This window comes from Balaenoptera borealis (genome assembly GCF_965194805.1).
Source record: "Balaenoptera borealis genome assembly, chromosome: 9".
Taxonomy (NCBI): domain Eukaryota; kingdom Metazoa; phylum Chordata; class Mammalia; order Artiodactyla; family Balaenopteridae; genus Balaenoptera; species Balaenoptera borealis.
In genome coordinates, this window is record NC_138873.1 from 21,585,730 (window position 1) to 21,599,163 (window position 13,434).

Genomic DNA, 13,434 nt, shown 5'->3' on the forward strand with positions numbered 1-13,434 from the left:
TTGGAGAAATTCTAGGAATCAAAATGGAAGAGTTCCAGGTCTCTTTCATCCCTCACAGAGAGGGCTTTCTGGAATCTTGCCCCAGGGACAGATGTTTAGTGGATCAGAGAAAGCTTTCCGCTCAGATGAACTTGTTCATCAGGGTCCCAGAGGCCCAGGCTCTAAGCTCCACTGGGTAATGGGGGCCTCAGTTCAAATGGCTGTGTGCCAGAAATGTGTCCTCCCACACTTTAGCCCAAGGGGACTGTGCTTCTCTTTAAACAGGTCTTTCTGTCTCTACACCTTTGCTCACTCTTTTTCCTCCTCCTGGAATGCTCTTCTCTCTCACTTTCCATGTTTCCATATTTCAACCTACTCATTCATTGAAGTTCAGCTTCTGAAACGATCCCAACTCCTAGTTGGCCATTTCACAGTTCAGATGAGAGAATATAAGTAATTCAGTCCAATCCATCGCTACCAAAAAAGCTGAAGATCAAGTTTCTCCAAGACGGAGCCAACAACATCTTTCTCTACCAAGGAGAGCACATTTTCAGAGGAAAGCAAGCACATCTGTCGAATGGTGGTGAAATCTGCCATATAGGCCTCTGAGCATTCTCTTGTGTATATTCTGTGGCCCATTATGGTAATTTGCTCTCGTCTTTACCTTCCTTGTAACTGGGTGATTATACAGCAGATCCCTGGGTACTATAATTTGAATTGCAATACGAGGCTCCATTTGATGCTTGCCAATTATGGGCCCAGGGCTGAAGCTCTGATCTGGGACTTGCTTCCCCACAAGTCAGAAGAAGTTACATGTACATGAGTGCATGGGAATAAAGAACCTTTTCTCATAATCACAATTTAATATTTAAAAATAAAATTTCAGTTACAGAAAAATAATAGGATCAGGCCCACCATAAAAGGAACAGGAGAGCTGAAATGAAGTGCTCTCATAAAAGTTTCACAAAATACAACCACACACATATTACACACTTGGGAGAAATGCCATAAAATTTCTACACATGAAGAGGCAATGTTCCCTTGATCTCCTTTCCTGTTCAACAAGGATTTGTTCTGAATTCTGAAATCCCTACAGGTGAGTGTTCACAGGGACTGCAGCATTTCAGAGGAAAAAAGTTACAATCACTGAGTTGGGAAGATGGGAAAAGAGAAATGAGCTCCATCCGTATTGGTATCAGAGGACAATGATTTTCATATAGATGTGTTCTTCCTAATTCAGGTTTTACAAGAATAAGTAGTTTCAGGAGAATTCAACAAAAAGAAAACATGGAGAAAGAAAATATGGTGTGTTGAGGAAGTTTCCTCAAGGTAAGAAGACCTGAGTTCCAGTCTCATTTCACCTTCTAACCCTTTATACAAGACCTTAGTTTCTTCTTCTATTTGTCATGGAGGTTGAATGAGGTTATTTTCAAGGTTCCTTCTACTGTAATATTTTAGTTCTTCTAGTTGAATATTCTAGTTCTGTCACCCAGTGCTCTCTGGTGTGTGAGGACTAGTTTAGTGAGGGTCAAAGTCTATAGCCACTGAGGCAAAATCTTTACCTGGAGAATATTTTCCCAGCATTTATCTACATGAAGAACTTAGTGAGACACCGGATCTAGAACCTGGTAATTGGCCCCTGTCTGTTTTGTTGGTCTGAGAAAAATGCATCCTATTCTGCCCCAAAAATCTTCCATGGAGAGTTAATTTCTCTGTAGAAGACGTGTGTGTGTGTGTGTGTGAGAGAGAGAGAGAGAGAGAGACAGAGAAGGGAGAGATAGAGAGAGAGTTATGCTCTGAGAAGCACAATGTTAAAAGGATACACACACCCCAATGTTCACTGCAGCGCTCTTTACAATAGCCAAGGCATGGAGACAACCTAAATGTCCATCAACAGAGGAACAGATAAAGAGATGTGGTGTATACACAGTGGAATAGTACTCAGCCATTGAAAAGAATGAAATAATGCCGTTTGCAGCAACATGGATGGGCCTGGAGATTATCATAGTAAGTGAACTAAGTCAGATAAAGAAAGACAAATATCATATGATATCACTTATATGTGAAATCTAAAAAAAATGATACAAATGAACTTATTTACAAAACAGAAACAGACTCACAGACTTAGAGAACGAATTTATGGTTACCAGTGGGAAGGTTGGAGGGGGAGGGATAGCTTGGGAGTTTAGGATTGACTTGTATCCATTTAAAATGGATAACCAACAAGGACCTACTGTATAGCACAGGGAACTCTGCTCAATATTCTGTAATAACCTAAATGGGAAAAGAATTTGAAAAAGAATACATATACATATACAAATATATGTATAACTGAATCACTTTGTTGTACACCTGAAACTAACACAACAACATTAATCAACTATACTCCAATATAAAATAAAATTTTAAAAAAAGAGTGGAAAAATTTCATGGAATTGACAAAACCGTGGGTGGAGAAGTGAGGCAGTCCTGAGCCAGAGTCTGTTAGCAGAAAAATAGTATCCTTAATTGTAAATAACACTCAAATTATACTCTATTCCCTGCTTTAGCTATAGGTCTGTGTTTTAATGAAATTTATATGGAGTAAAGCAATTTCAGGCCCTAAGAAATTCATTAAATGAAATTATTTATTTATTTAAAAATTATATATGCTAAATCTTCCCATTTTCAATTGAGGTCTACTTATTTCAAAAATAGCCAACATAATAAGTTATGACACAAATTCTAAGGCAGCTGCCCTACAACAAAATGGCACAGAAGTTCTCTTGAATTTCATTATTATGAGATTTGACCCATTTGGGGTTTTACATAAAATAAACTGGTGGAAACAATCTACAATGACAATTCTGAACTTAAATCTTCTTTTTCTAGTCATTTGACCTATTTGGAGGCAGCATGATAGAAGGCAAAGAGTTCAAGTTTCAGAGTCAGGCAATTCTGGCCTCAAACCCTGGCATTGCCACTTCTGTGTGAACTTGGGTGAGTTCTGCCATCTGTCTCTACTTCAGGTTTCTCATCTATCAAATAGAGATAGTATCTTAGGGAATGGTTGTGAAAATTAGAGATAATATATTTAAGTACACAGTGACTAGCGTTTGATAGGAGTTCAGTAACAGTAGCTATTGTTATTCCATTTAATGGACCTGGCCTGTTACACCACTCCCAGCTACAGTGTGCATGCAGGATGAGAAAGCACCAATATATCCTGGATGTGGACAGGAGAGCAGGCTTGCTACTCACTGAGGTAAAGGGTCCTGGAGGAAGCCCTGTTAATACAAACATATGTGAAAACTACTCTCCGGCAGTCACACCCTGATTTCCCATTGTCATGGCGACAGGGATACATGGGCTCCCTCACTCCTCTTCTAGCCACACCATCATTGTAAATGCCTCCCTCCCCCATAACTTTTTGAACCCTCATTGGAAAGTCTAATGAATGGCCCCTTTTGAGGGAATTTCTTACCTGCATGAGACGGGAAGCTGGGCTGTGGGTGTCCAGGATCGCCTCAAGCAACATACAAAATTTACAGAGAGCCCAGTCTGGAATAAGTGCTAATAAAATGTGCCATTGAAAAAGCCCTGGCAGCTAAAAAGAGGAGCCCTCACTCCCCAGCTCAGAGACACTCCAACAGCTTCGCGTCCTTGAGAAAATACAGCACAACACAGCAGAAGCAACATACAGGGGGAGAAGTGAAAATGCCTCAGTAAAATCTACGCAGTCCAACAGGATCTAGCCCCTGCCACGATATTTCCTACCGTTCTCTCCTCACTCTGCTTTGGCTACACTGGTTCTGCTTCAGGCTTCACACGCCCGTAATTCTGGATCTTTGCATGGCTCACTCCCTCGCTACCTTCAGGCATCTGTTCAAGGAGGCCTTCCTGGGCAGCTCTGGGTAATAGAGTCCCCATCCTCCCACCCCCTTCCTCCTTCTCTGTCTCTAACTTCTTTCTATTCCCCCCGTTGCTACCTCGTATTCTGCTGCTGCTGCTTCTTTGCACTTACCACTACTGGAAATTTATTTATTTACTTTTTCTTATTTTCTCTTGTCTTTCCTACCCACTAGAATTTAAATGTCATGAGAGTGAGGGATTTGTGTGTCTTGTTCATCACTGCATCTCAAGTGCTTACAACTGTGCCTGGCATGTAGCAGGTACTCAGTCAATATTTGCTACATGAGTGAATAAATAAACAGAGGAGCAAGAGAAGCAAGAGACTGGACTTTCCCTCATACTAGGTCATGACTTTCCAACTCTAGGAGGCTGCAGATATTTTCCAAGTGCAATTAGGATTGGAGTTTTAGTGAATTTCCATTTTCAGTCTACACAAGGACATTACTACTTAAACCGGTTCCTTTTTAGAAGCGATATAGTATTACATTTAGTAGTAGTATGTTTTCTTCTAATTCAAGTTACTCTAGTTTTAAAGCAAGTGTATCTTCAGGTTGGTGGTAAAATCACCATATAAGTCTCTTTGTGGCCATTACGTTAACTTCTCTTTACCTTTTTCATAACGGGTGAATCTTAAAACTGCAGAAGAACTTGGGTTGTCTACCGCAATAAAACCGGCAGCACTGTTAATAAGGGATATTTAAACCCAAGACTGTAAGCTCAAGGAGGGCAGGAACCTTGTCTGTTTCTCTAAGTGTTTTATACACAGCACATAGCACAGTGCTTGGCACATAATTTGCTGAGAAACTTAACATATGTGATTAAGTAAATAGACATAACTCTTGTTTTTCTTGGTTACTTTAGCATTGTAGACAGCTAATGAGACTATTGTTTCCTTAACCTTTGCATCTAAGTACCCACCTAGTAAAGTTATTAAGGCATTGATTCCTCATTATCTTCTCTCCTTCCCCCGATGGGATGGATTCTCACTCTCCCTGGTAGTCATTAAATTTTTCCTGCAGTCTTGGTGCTTGGTGGCTTCATTCAGTGGATGTTGCTTCTACAACTACCTCTGTTTGTGTCTTTGTCCCCATCTGCTGCTACTTCGTGTTTGATGTTTGACTCTAATCTCCACAAGGACCTCTGAAGATGGAGGATGGTTATGTCTCAACTCATGGACTAAGCTTTCTCAGCCCAACCTTGGATGACACTGCTTCTCAGTAACCTGAGATCTTATATGTAGTCTGAACCTTCAATGTGACAGCACTCCTTTGAGGACTCAGAGTAACTTACCTAAGACTATACCAGAAGATGAATGTAGGCACCACATGACTCATCCTGACCTCACTGAGTATCCCCCAAAACTCACGTCATTTGATTCTCTCCTACCTTAGGATGATATCACTATTCCCCCACCTGGGACATCCTTATCCTACCCACAGGTGTTGGGCAAACTTATTCTCCCATCCTGGTCTTAAAAGTTCTCTTTAACATCTATTCTTAATTCCCTAGAGGCAGTCATGCAAATAAAACCACTATAGTTCTGGAGTTAGAGGCAGGTGCAGATTAATCCCTACTTAGATTTTTGTTATGAACTCTACTTCGTTGACCAGTATCCAAATAGGAAAAAGTCAAAAGTGGGGAACTTTATTACAATTCTAATAATTCTTTTCCAAACCTTTCTAACTCAATATTTACTTATTTAAAAATACTTTCAAGTTCTCCTCTCCTTAAAGGAGTAACAAGCCAAAGTAAATTTAGCTTTATAGTTATTTGTTTCATATATCATCAAAACTCTGAAATTCAGTGAGGTACCTTGATCTTTCCTTTATTTAATGTTTTCACTATTTAGAATAAGAGTTCAATGACTTCCTGAATGATATTCCACAGTAATCATGTTCCTAAACTCACCTGCCTCTCTGAGGGTAGGAATTGCCATCACCGCTTCAAAAAGTCAGTCTCAGCTAAGGACATCTCTCTATCCACCAGCAGACACCCATTCATCAGCGGAAGACCCAAGTTTTTTTTATAGAAAATGGGCTTTTAACTCATCTTTTTATTATGTAGGACCAAATAGAAAATTTTATTATTAACATATAAGCTAAATTTTTTTCCAGCCCAGGATAAACAATGGACTTCATGGGAAAAAATAGAGCATATGGGCCCTAAAATGTTTTAATAGGAAAATGTTTGTTTATTTAGTACCTACTATGTGCCAGAGAGTGTAAGTATTGTTGATTTGAAGACAATTAGCTATGTTCTATGCCCTTAAGGAGTGCAGAGTCTAGTAGAATAGACAGGATTAGTTATGTTAGGGTTAAAGGAATAATTTCCTATTGAATATAATCGATTTATTTTGGACCTCTAATGGAACTGGGAGGATGGAAGGGCCTCCTTGCTTGCTCTGGTCTGTGGGAGGAATGAGACATCCTTGAGGGACATGGATCAGACACTGAGAATCAAGAGAGGACATTTCCCTACCCACGCTTCCTCCCTTCCTCCCTCCCTTCCTTCTTTCCTTCCTTCCTCTTTCCTTCCTTCCTCACAAAAGCCCTCCTCTGCCCTCTGCCAACTCTTTCTTCCCATCTCCCCACCAATGTCTATTCTTCATTTCCTTTCTCAAGACAGTGGTTTAAGAGAGGGAAGACTCTTCTTTGGATCTTTTGTCCCCAAATGAAAAAAATAATGCCCAAGTCTCTCAGCTGCTTTAAGGTATTTGGTTTCAAAAACATTTTTGCAGCAGTCCTTCCAAGGACCACTCACCTGTCTGCCGAAGGTAAGTAGTGCTCTGGAGTCAAGATCCCCTTCTTTGTCACAGGAGGGGAGGAGATTGTTTTTCACACACTTGGAGGGCTGCCAGTACGTTTGTTGAGTTTATTGCAAGCCTGCTTTAGGGTGTTGTTGGCTCATTAAACTCAGTTTCTTAATGTACAAGAAACTTGATAAGATCTGATAAGACCATCTGGACTATACTAAGGGCAGTGCTAGCTATTTATACCTCCAAATTACCTACACTTTGAAATAAAATGGCCGGTTTCACTCTAATTAAGTCATATCTCCACCAGGAAATAGGCAAAAAAATTTCTTAGTAGTCTCCTGATCTCCTTTTGCACTGTTTGACTTGAAACATGGTAGTCTCAGATTTTTATATCATATATTTATACAAAGTAACTTAAAATTATAACTGATAATTATGTTAATAAAATCAACTATTGATATATACTGATTTCCTGGTTTGAGCCATTAGTACATTCTAAATACATTATTGTCATTTTATACACATCATTTTCATTTCAAACTACAACCATGCAAGACAGGCAGTATTATTATTATTTATCAAATGAGAAAAACTGAGCATCAGAAAAGTTAAGTATCTTTTCCAAAGCCATACAGCTAGTAAGTGGCAAAGCCAAGATTTAAGCATAGATGTGTATATTAACACTATCATATGTATATATTTATGTATGTCAGTAAATTATATGATAAATCATCCTCATGTTTATTTTTTCAAGACTGGTTGTAATTAAAATACAATTTTTTCCTTTTCCATTTAAAAAACTGGTTTTGGGGAGAGGAGAAGACAATTGCTAACAGATGTCAACAAATTTTTAGAACTGAGAAAGGAGGTTTTATTTGTCATAAAATGTGAACACTGAATATCTATTTAATTAATAACAATGTAATAAAACTAGATTAGGATGCTAGGAGATAGACAATGTCTGGAGGATGAGAGCTTGTAAGTGTAAGAGGCCTAATTCCTCATTGCCCAGAGTAGACAGTCAATAGAAAAAAAATGTAATATCAAGAAAAAAAGTTTAAACCTGTGTTAGAAACATGGAGATAAATATCAGAAGACACAGGCAAAAGAGTCGAAAGCATTCACTCATGTAGCAGGAGTTGAGACTGAGGAGGACTGGAGTCTGATAGTATACTTGACTTTTAAAATTAAAGATGAGTATTATCCTGATGCAAAATGAAATAAAACAAATGCATGCACATTGTAGATGACTTAGAAAATATAGATTAATACAGAAAGAACAAAGATCATCTCTGAATAATTTCTCCACCCACACTTAGCCATTAACGTCTTATTGTGTTGTCCTTCAATAAATATTTTTTGTTACAAACTAAATATATTTAAATATGTTCACACATATATTAAGAAGAATTGTGCGTTTTAAGTACTTAATATAAGAGGTATTCTCTTACGTGATTAAAATTTTTTTCCTAATTTTTTTGCATAATACTCAGTTGTTTGAACATTATGTAATTAGCCATTTTACTGCTGTTGAACATTTAACTTTTAAAATGTATTACTTCATTTAGTCATTACAATAGCATTTTGAGTTACTTCTTATTATAATCCTTTTTTTTTTTTTAAAAAAAGACCTTGGAAAGGTTACATAACGTTATGTTGAAGTCCTAACACTCAGTACCTCACAATGTGACTGTACTTGGAGATCAGGCCTTTAATGAGGTAATTAAATGAAGATGAAGTCATTAGGGTAGGTTCTAGTCCAATATGACTGGTGTCCTTATAAAAGGAAATTAGGACACAAACAGGTGCAGAGGGAAAACCATGTGAAGACACAGGGAGAAGAATAATGGTCATCTACAAGGCCTCGAAAGAAACCAACTCTGATAACGCTTTGATCGTGGACTTCTAGCCTCCAGAGGTGTGAGAAAATAAATTTCTGTTGGTTTAGCTACCCAGTCTGTGGTGCTTTATTTTGGTAGCCCTAGCAAACTAACACATGTACCTATGGTCATGTCACCAGAGAAGGCTAAATCTGGGTTCAAAATACAGGTGTTTTGAATCCAGATTTCAGACCCCAAGCTCTTTTCCTCATACTCTGCACATGCGTGCACACACACGCACCTACATATAGACACACGTGCATTCGTCTTCCCTGGAAGTCACATTTCTATCTCACCGCACACAAGTTGATGCTGCCATCTTCTCCCTTTGCTTTTATTTCCATTCTTCTTTTTATGTCTTCTTATAATGTTTCCACTTTCTCCTTCTACTTCTTTTCTTTCTGCTATTCTTTCCATGGAAATTCTTGGGCAGCTTTTTTTCACTGTAAACATCTGCTTTGGAATAGCCACAGATCTTTTTATATCCTGACTTGTAGGTCTGTAACCATCTTACGTTCTGTTTCCTCAATTTATTCTTCAAGGCACATCTGGTTAAGAACATGAGGTCACCCAGGGCTCTCAGGTATGAACTGGGATTGATAGAGCAACGAACTCCACAGCGTGATATAATTTGTGTTATGAATTGAGATTTGATGTGATCAAAGAAAAACAAAGAATACAGTCATTGGCTTGTGATAGTTTTGATTTGCAACTACCATAGTTTAACCTAGTTTCTCTTTGTCATACTCTCAGGGTTTTATTTCCTCTCCTCTCCAAAATCCCACCTTCTTCTCCAGGATCCTATGATCAACAAAAATAAGCAACACTCTTTGTTTGGAGCAATTCTTGCCTTTATTTGAGCAGGTGCTAGGTAATTATAGACACACTTAGCATTTAAAGGGTGTGTTTCTTTTCAAGTCCTTAAAGCACATGTTCACATTGATGTTTCCAATGTAAAAACAAATTTCAAAGAGAAGAAACAAAGAGAACAATAAAATTTGAAAATCTCAAATCTTGACTAGTCCTGGTAAATAGAAATGGGACAGGTGGTTTCACTCTCCTGAAATCAATATTTTATTCTCAAGAGACTGGAAGTCATTCTGGCTTAGAACCCCTTTAGAAATGATGAGGGCTTTGAGCACTTCTTTTTTTACAGTGCAGATGTGAGTTGTGTGTATTTTCTGGGGAGTCACACAATTGGCAAGTGTGTTGGCATCCAGAGATTAGTTGTTGTGTCATGCATCTATTTTCCAGGCTCACAGCTTTAAAATATCTTGACAATGACAATGAGAGTTGATGATGCGGGTTGCTAGACACTGAAGTTTTTTTGGAGTTACTGTTTTTATGTCTTAGAATCTACTTTCTTGAAAGTCTTGAAAAATTTGATAGATTTAAAATATCTTGACAATGACAATGAGAGTTGATGATGCGGGTTGCTAGACACTGAAGTTTTTTTGGAGTTACTGTTTTTATGTCTTAGAATCTACTTTCTTGAAAGTCTTGAAAAATTTGATAGCATCTCATATTTCCCCACTTCTGCCTAAAGGCAGAGAGATGGATGTAAGTGGCCTCTCAAGACTCCTTGAGCCCTAATAGTCTATGTTTGCCACTTGTCCTGCAGGCCACCAGATGGTGTCAACCATTAACCACAGGAAGTTCTATGGCCCCTTGAAAATAGTAATTAATGAGAGGCATAGCTAAAGTTGTTAGGGGATCCGTTCACCTTTGTTTCCTCAGTTGCCTTAAATGTGTCAGAATCAAGTTGAAGGATGTCTATAATATCCACAGAATGGATCCACAAAAGCTCTAATTAAAGAGGATATCATTGTTCTCTCATCTCTTCAGTTGTACAATTTCTAGTGAAGGTAAGTCCGTGAAGACTCATTGATGTGGTCTAAAGAGCTGTGATTGCAAGAACTTAAACCTCTTTAATCTCAAATTTGAGTAAAAAACCACCACCAAGTTAGGAGAATGCAATTCTCCTTCTTTTAGCTGTGTAGATGGAATGTAATCCAGTAGAGTTTTCCTTAGAACCCACCTGGATGCCCAGGAAAAGTAATATGAAACATCCAAAATGTGCATGGGTGTATAAAATAATGAGCATGCTTTGATGCATTTCAATTAAGTTAAATTTTTTCACTCCATGTATGTGAAAGTAAGCTTTGACCTGGAAAATATTTCTGGATTGTATTAGGACTGCTTTTTTTTTTTTTTTTTTCTGATAAAGCTCTATCTTTAAAAAAATTGCAATTGTATAAAGATGCAGAGAATTGAAATTTGCATTGCAGGAAAATCTGAGCAATTGCATGATTAAACAGTTTCCTCCTTCTCTAAAAACATGTGAATAATAAAAATAGCCCCTGGAATCATTTAATGTAACCTTTGTTCATTCAGACATTCAATTGTGGTTGTGTTTACTTTGTTAACGAATTATTTATGTTATCCTAATTTTATTTTCAGCTTTAGATTCTAAGTATTATATGAACAATTAAAAGCTTAAGGAAGTACTATTTATGAAATTTAAAGCAAACATCTCTCTTCTAACATTTTTTAATAAAGCACAAAATTGTAATATTTTAATATTTTATTCTCCCGTTCTATTTGCTGTCATTTTTATCCACGTGATCTCAAGTCCACACTGTGTGGGTAAAAGGTAATTCAACATTCTGGGACATTCTCTTTGTATTCAACTTCATGTTAGAGTGCCTTGGGGGTTACAGATGATGTTTAAAGCCCTCTAGTGCTTTTACCAATTGAGCTAAATTAACTTTATTCTCTATGTTTCTGGTTTGGATGTATTGAGTTTCACTGGGCAAAAAAGTGGTGTTGGTAATACTCAGGGTTTTATATTTTCCCTTCTAGGCTGGTCCAATTTAGGAAACGGAATCCTCTAAAGTCACAAGTAGAGATGCAAAAGCCTTCAGTTGCTTCTGTGTTACTGAAATCTTGAGGTAAAATACCATATATTCTATCCTTTATTTTCTCTTAAACTCTTGTGTTTCAGGCGTGTCAAGCCTTGTCTTCTATATAACACTTCAACATTTGAGGTCAGAGCCTCCTGTTTCTTTTGTGTTCTTCTCTCTGAGTCCCTAATAGGTGTCCAAAAGTACTTAAGTGACATGTTAATGTTTGATGGCAATTACCATTGCCAAACAGTTTGTTATTACAGTCAGTGACATCGAATCATCTTGACCATCTGTATTTCCCCAAAGCAATTCCTAAAGCCCCAGTGATTTATTTTATGTGGTAAGGCAATTCATTCAATTGTTCTTAAGCAATTCACTTTAATTTTCTTAATTCAAGTAGAACTCTATATTGGTCTTTTTTTCTCCATGTTCGCAATTCTTCCCAAACGTCTGTCTGTATCTTTGTATACTTCTGTATCTTTTCAAACTTCTGTATCCCAGACTTCTCTCATCTTCCTGAACGTCTGAACCTTTGACCTCCAGAGGGTGTTGCCTTCATTCCTCCAAAACAGTTGCTGGGTACTGTGTGCTCATTTGCCTGGAGTTCCTGACCACAGTGAAGCCACCTGTATTTGTTTTGGATGCCTAGCTGCCCAGACCTACATGTTTATTATATTTATTCCCACCTGAGTGTACCTTGCAGGGGTTGGTGGGAATTGGGGGACCACATTAGCCCTCATGTATATTCAGTTAAGTCAGAGAAATCACTCCTGAACTTAGCCTAACCAAAAAGGGGAAATTATTGGAAAGACCCAGGGTAGCTCTCAGAGAGGAAGCACTGTGTAAACCAGGAGTCAGATTAGCTCCTGCAGCAACAGGTCTAGAATCAGGGGCTAGGTAACATCGTGTACCCTCTCCTTCCCGCATTGTTTTCTCTATTTCCTTTCTACATCAGTTTAACTCTCTCCTCCGACATACTGGCTTTCAACATGTAGTAAAAACGTGGTAAAAATATGGCTGTTCCAGATTCATATCCTTCCAGTTGTATAAAGTAAAAGGGAAGATCCTGTTTTTAAAAAGTTAAAACCTGGAGAGGGGAACTCTAATGGCTGAACTTGGCTTAGCTGTTCATCTGTGGACTAATTACTAGAGTCAGAGCGATGGAGTACTATCATAGGCCCTGCCTTGGTCACATGCCCACTCTTATGGCCAGGGCAGGTGATAGACAGACCCTGCCAGGACCACAGGGTGAGAGTGAGGGAGCAGCTCTTCCCCCAAACAGGGATTAATGTTGACTGTTATGGACTGAATTATGTCCTCCTCAGATTCATAATTTGAAGCTCTATCCCCTAATGTGACTGTATTTGGACATAGGGCCTTAAAAGAGGTAATAAAGGTAAATGAGATTGTAAGGGTGACCCTAATCCAATATGACTGGTGTCCTTAGTATAAGAGAGAGAAATACCAGGAATGTGAGCACACAGGAAAAAACCAGAAGGTGGTTATGGCAGCCCTAGCAGACTAATACACTGTCTTAGGTTAGCAAACAATATCTATGACGTGGTACCTACCACACCCAGCTCCATTTTGCTCTGAAATTGTCTTATGAAAGAAAGTTAAGGGCTCAGGAAATTAGCCAACTAACTTTATAAAGAGATGCTCGCAGATTGGATGGGGTTGTCACCTGACCCAAGGTCAGCCCACTCCTAGGTTGGCTGGGAACCCTGTGTGTGTATGTGTGGTGGGTGGAGAGGGGTCGGGCAAAGGTTATTAGCTAAGTCATTCAGATTAGCTCCTCCTAGAATGTGGGTCATGGAAGACTGGTTTATTCCTAGCAAGAAGAGAATAGGGAAGACTCTTCTGAAGAGGCAGAATCGCCATGAGAGAGAAATGGAGAGTAACAACTTCCTCCCATGACCTCAGATCGTGACAGCTTGCCATTGGGGGTGACCAACTTGTCCGAGTTTTCCTGGACTTCCCTGGTTTTGACTCTGAAAGTCCCATGTCCTGGTGGGTTTTCTAA

At 38.6% G+C, this 13,434-nt stretch overlaps 1 protein-coding gene and 1 long non-coding RNA gene across 6 annotated transcripts in view; one reads left to right on the forward strand and one right to left on the reverse strand.

Moving 5' to 3' along the window:
- The window catches only part of ADAT2 (adenosine deaminase tRNA specific 2), a 112,134-nt gene that overhangs the window by 70,620 nt on the left and 28,080 nt on the right, over positions 1–13,434 (forward strand). For 2 of the 5 annotated variants that reach the window (XR_014248507.1, XR_014248508.1), the window contains one exon: positions 11,368–11,456. The exons of 1 other annotated variant lie outside the window; for it this stretch is intronic. The gene's annotated coding sequence lies outside the window, so the exon portion shown is untranslated. Of the gene's footprint in view, positions 1–1,219; positions 1,987–11,367; positions 11,457–13,434 lie in introns of all 5 variants that reach the window. 2 more of the 5 variants (XR_014248505.1, XR_014248506.1) reach the window with 2 other exon arrangements.
- The window catches only part of LOC309634953, a 738,917-nt gene that overhangs the window by 68,406 nt on the left and 657,077 nt on the right, over positions 1–13,434 (reverse strand). The gene's annotated exons all lie outside the window — the stretch shown is intronic.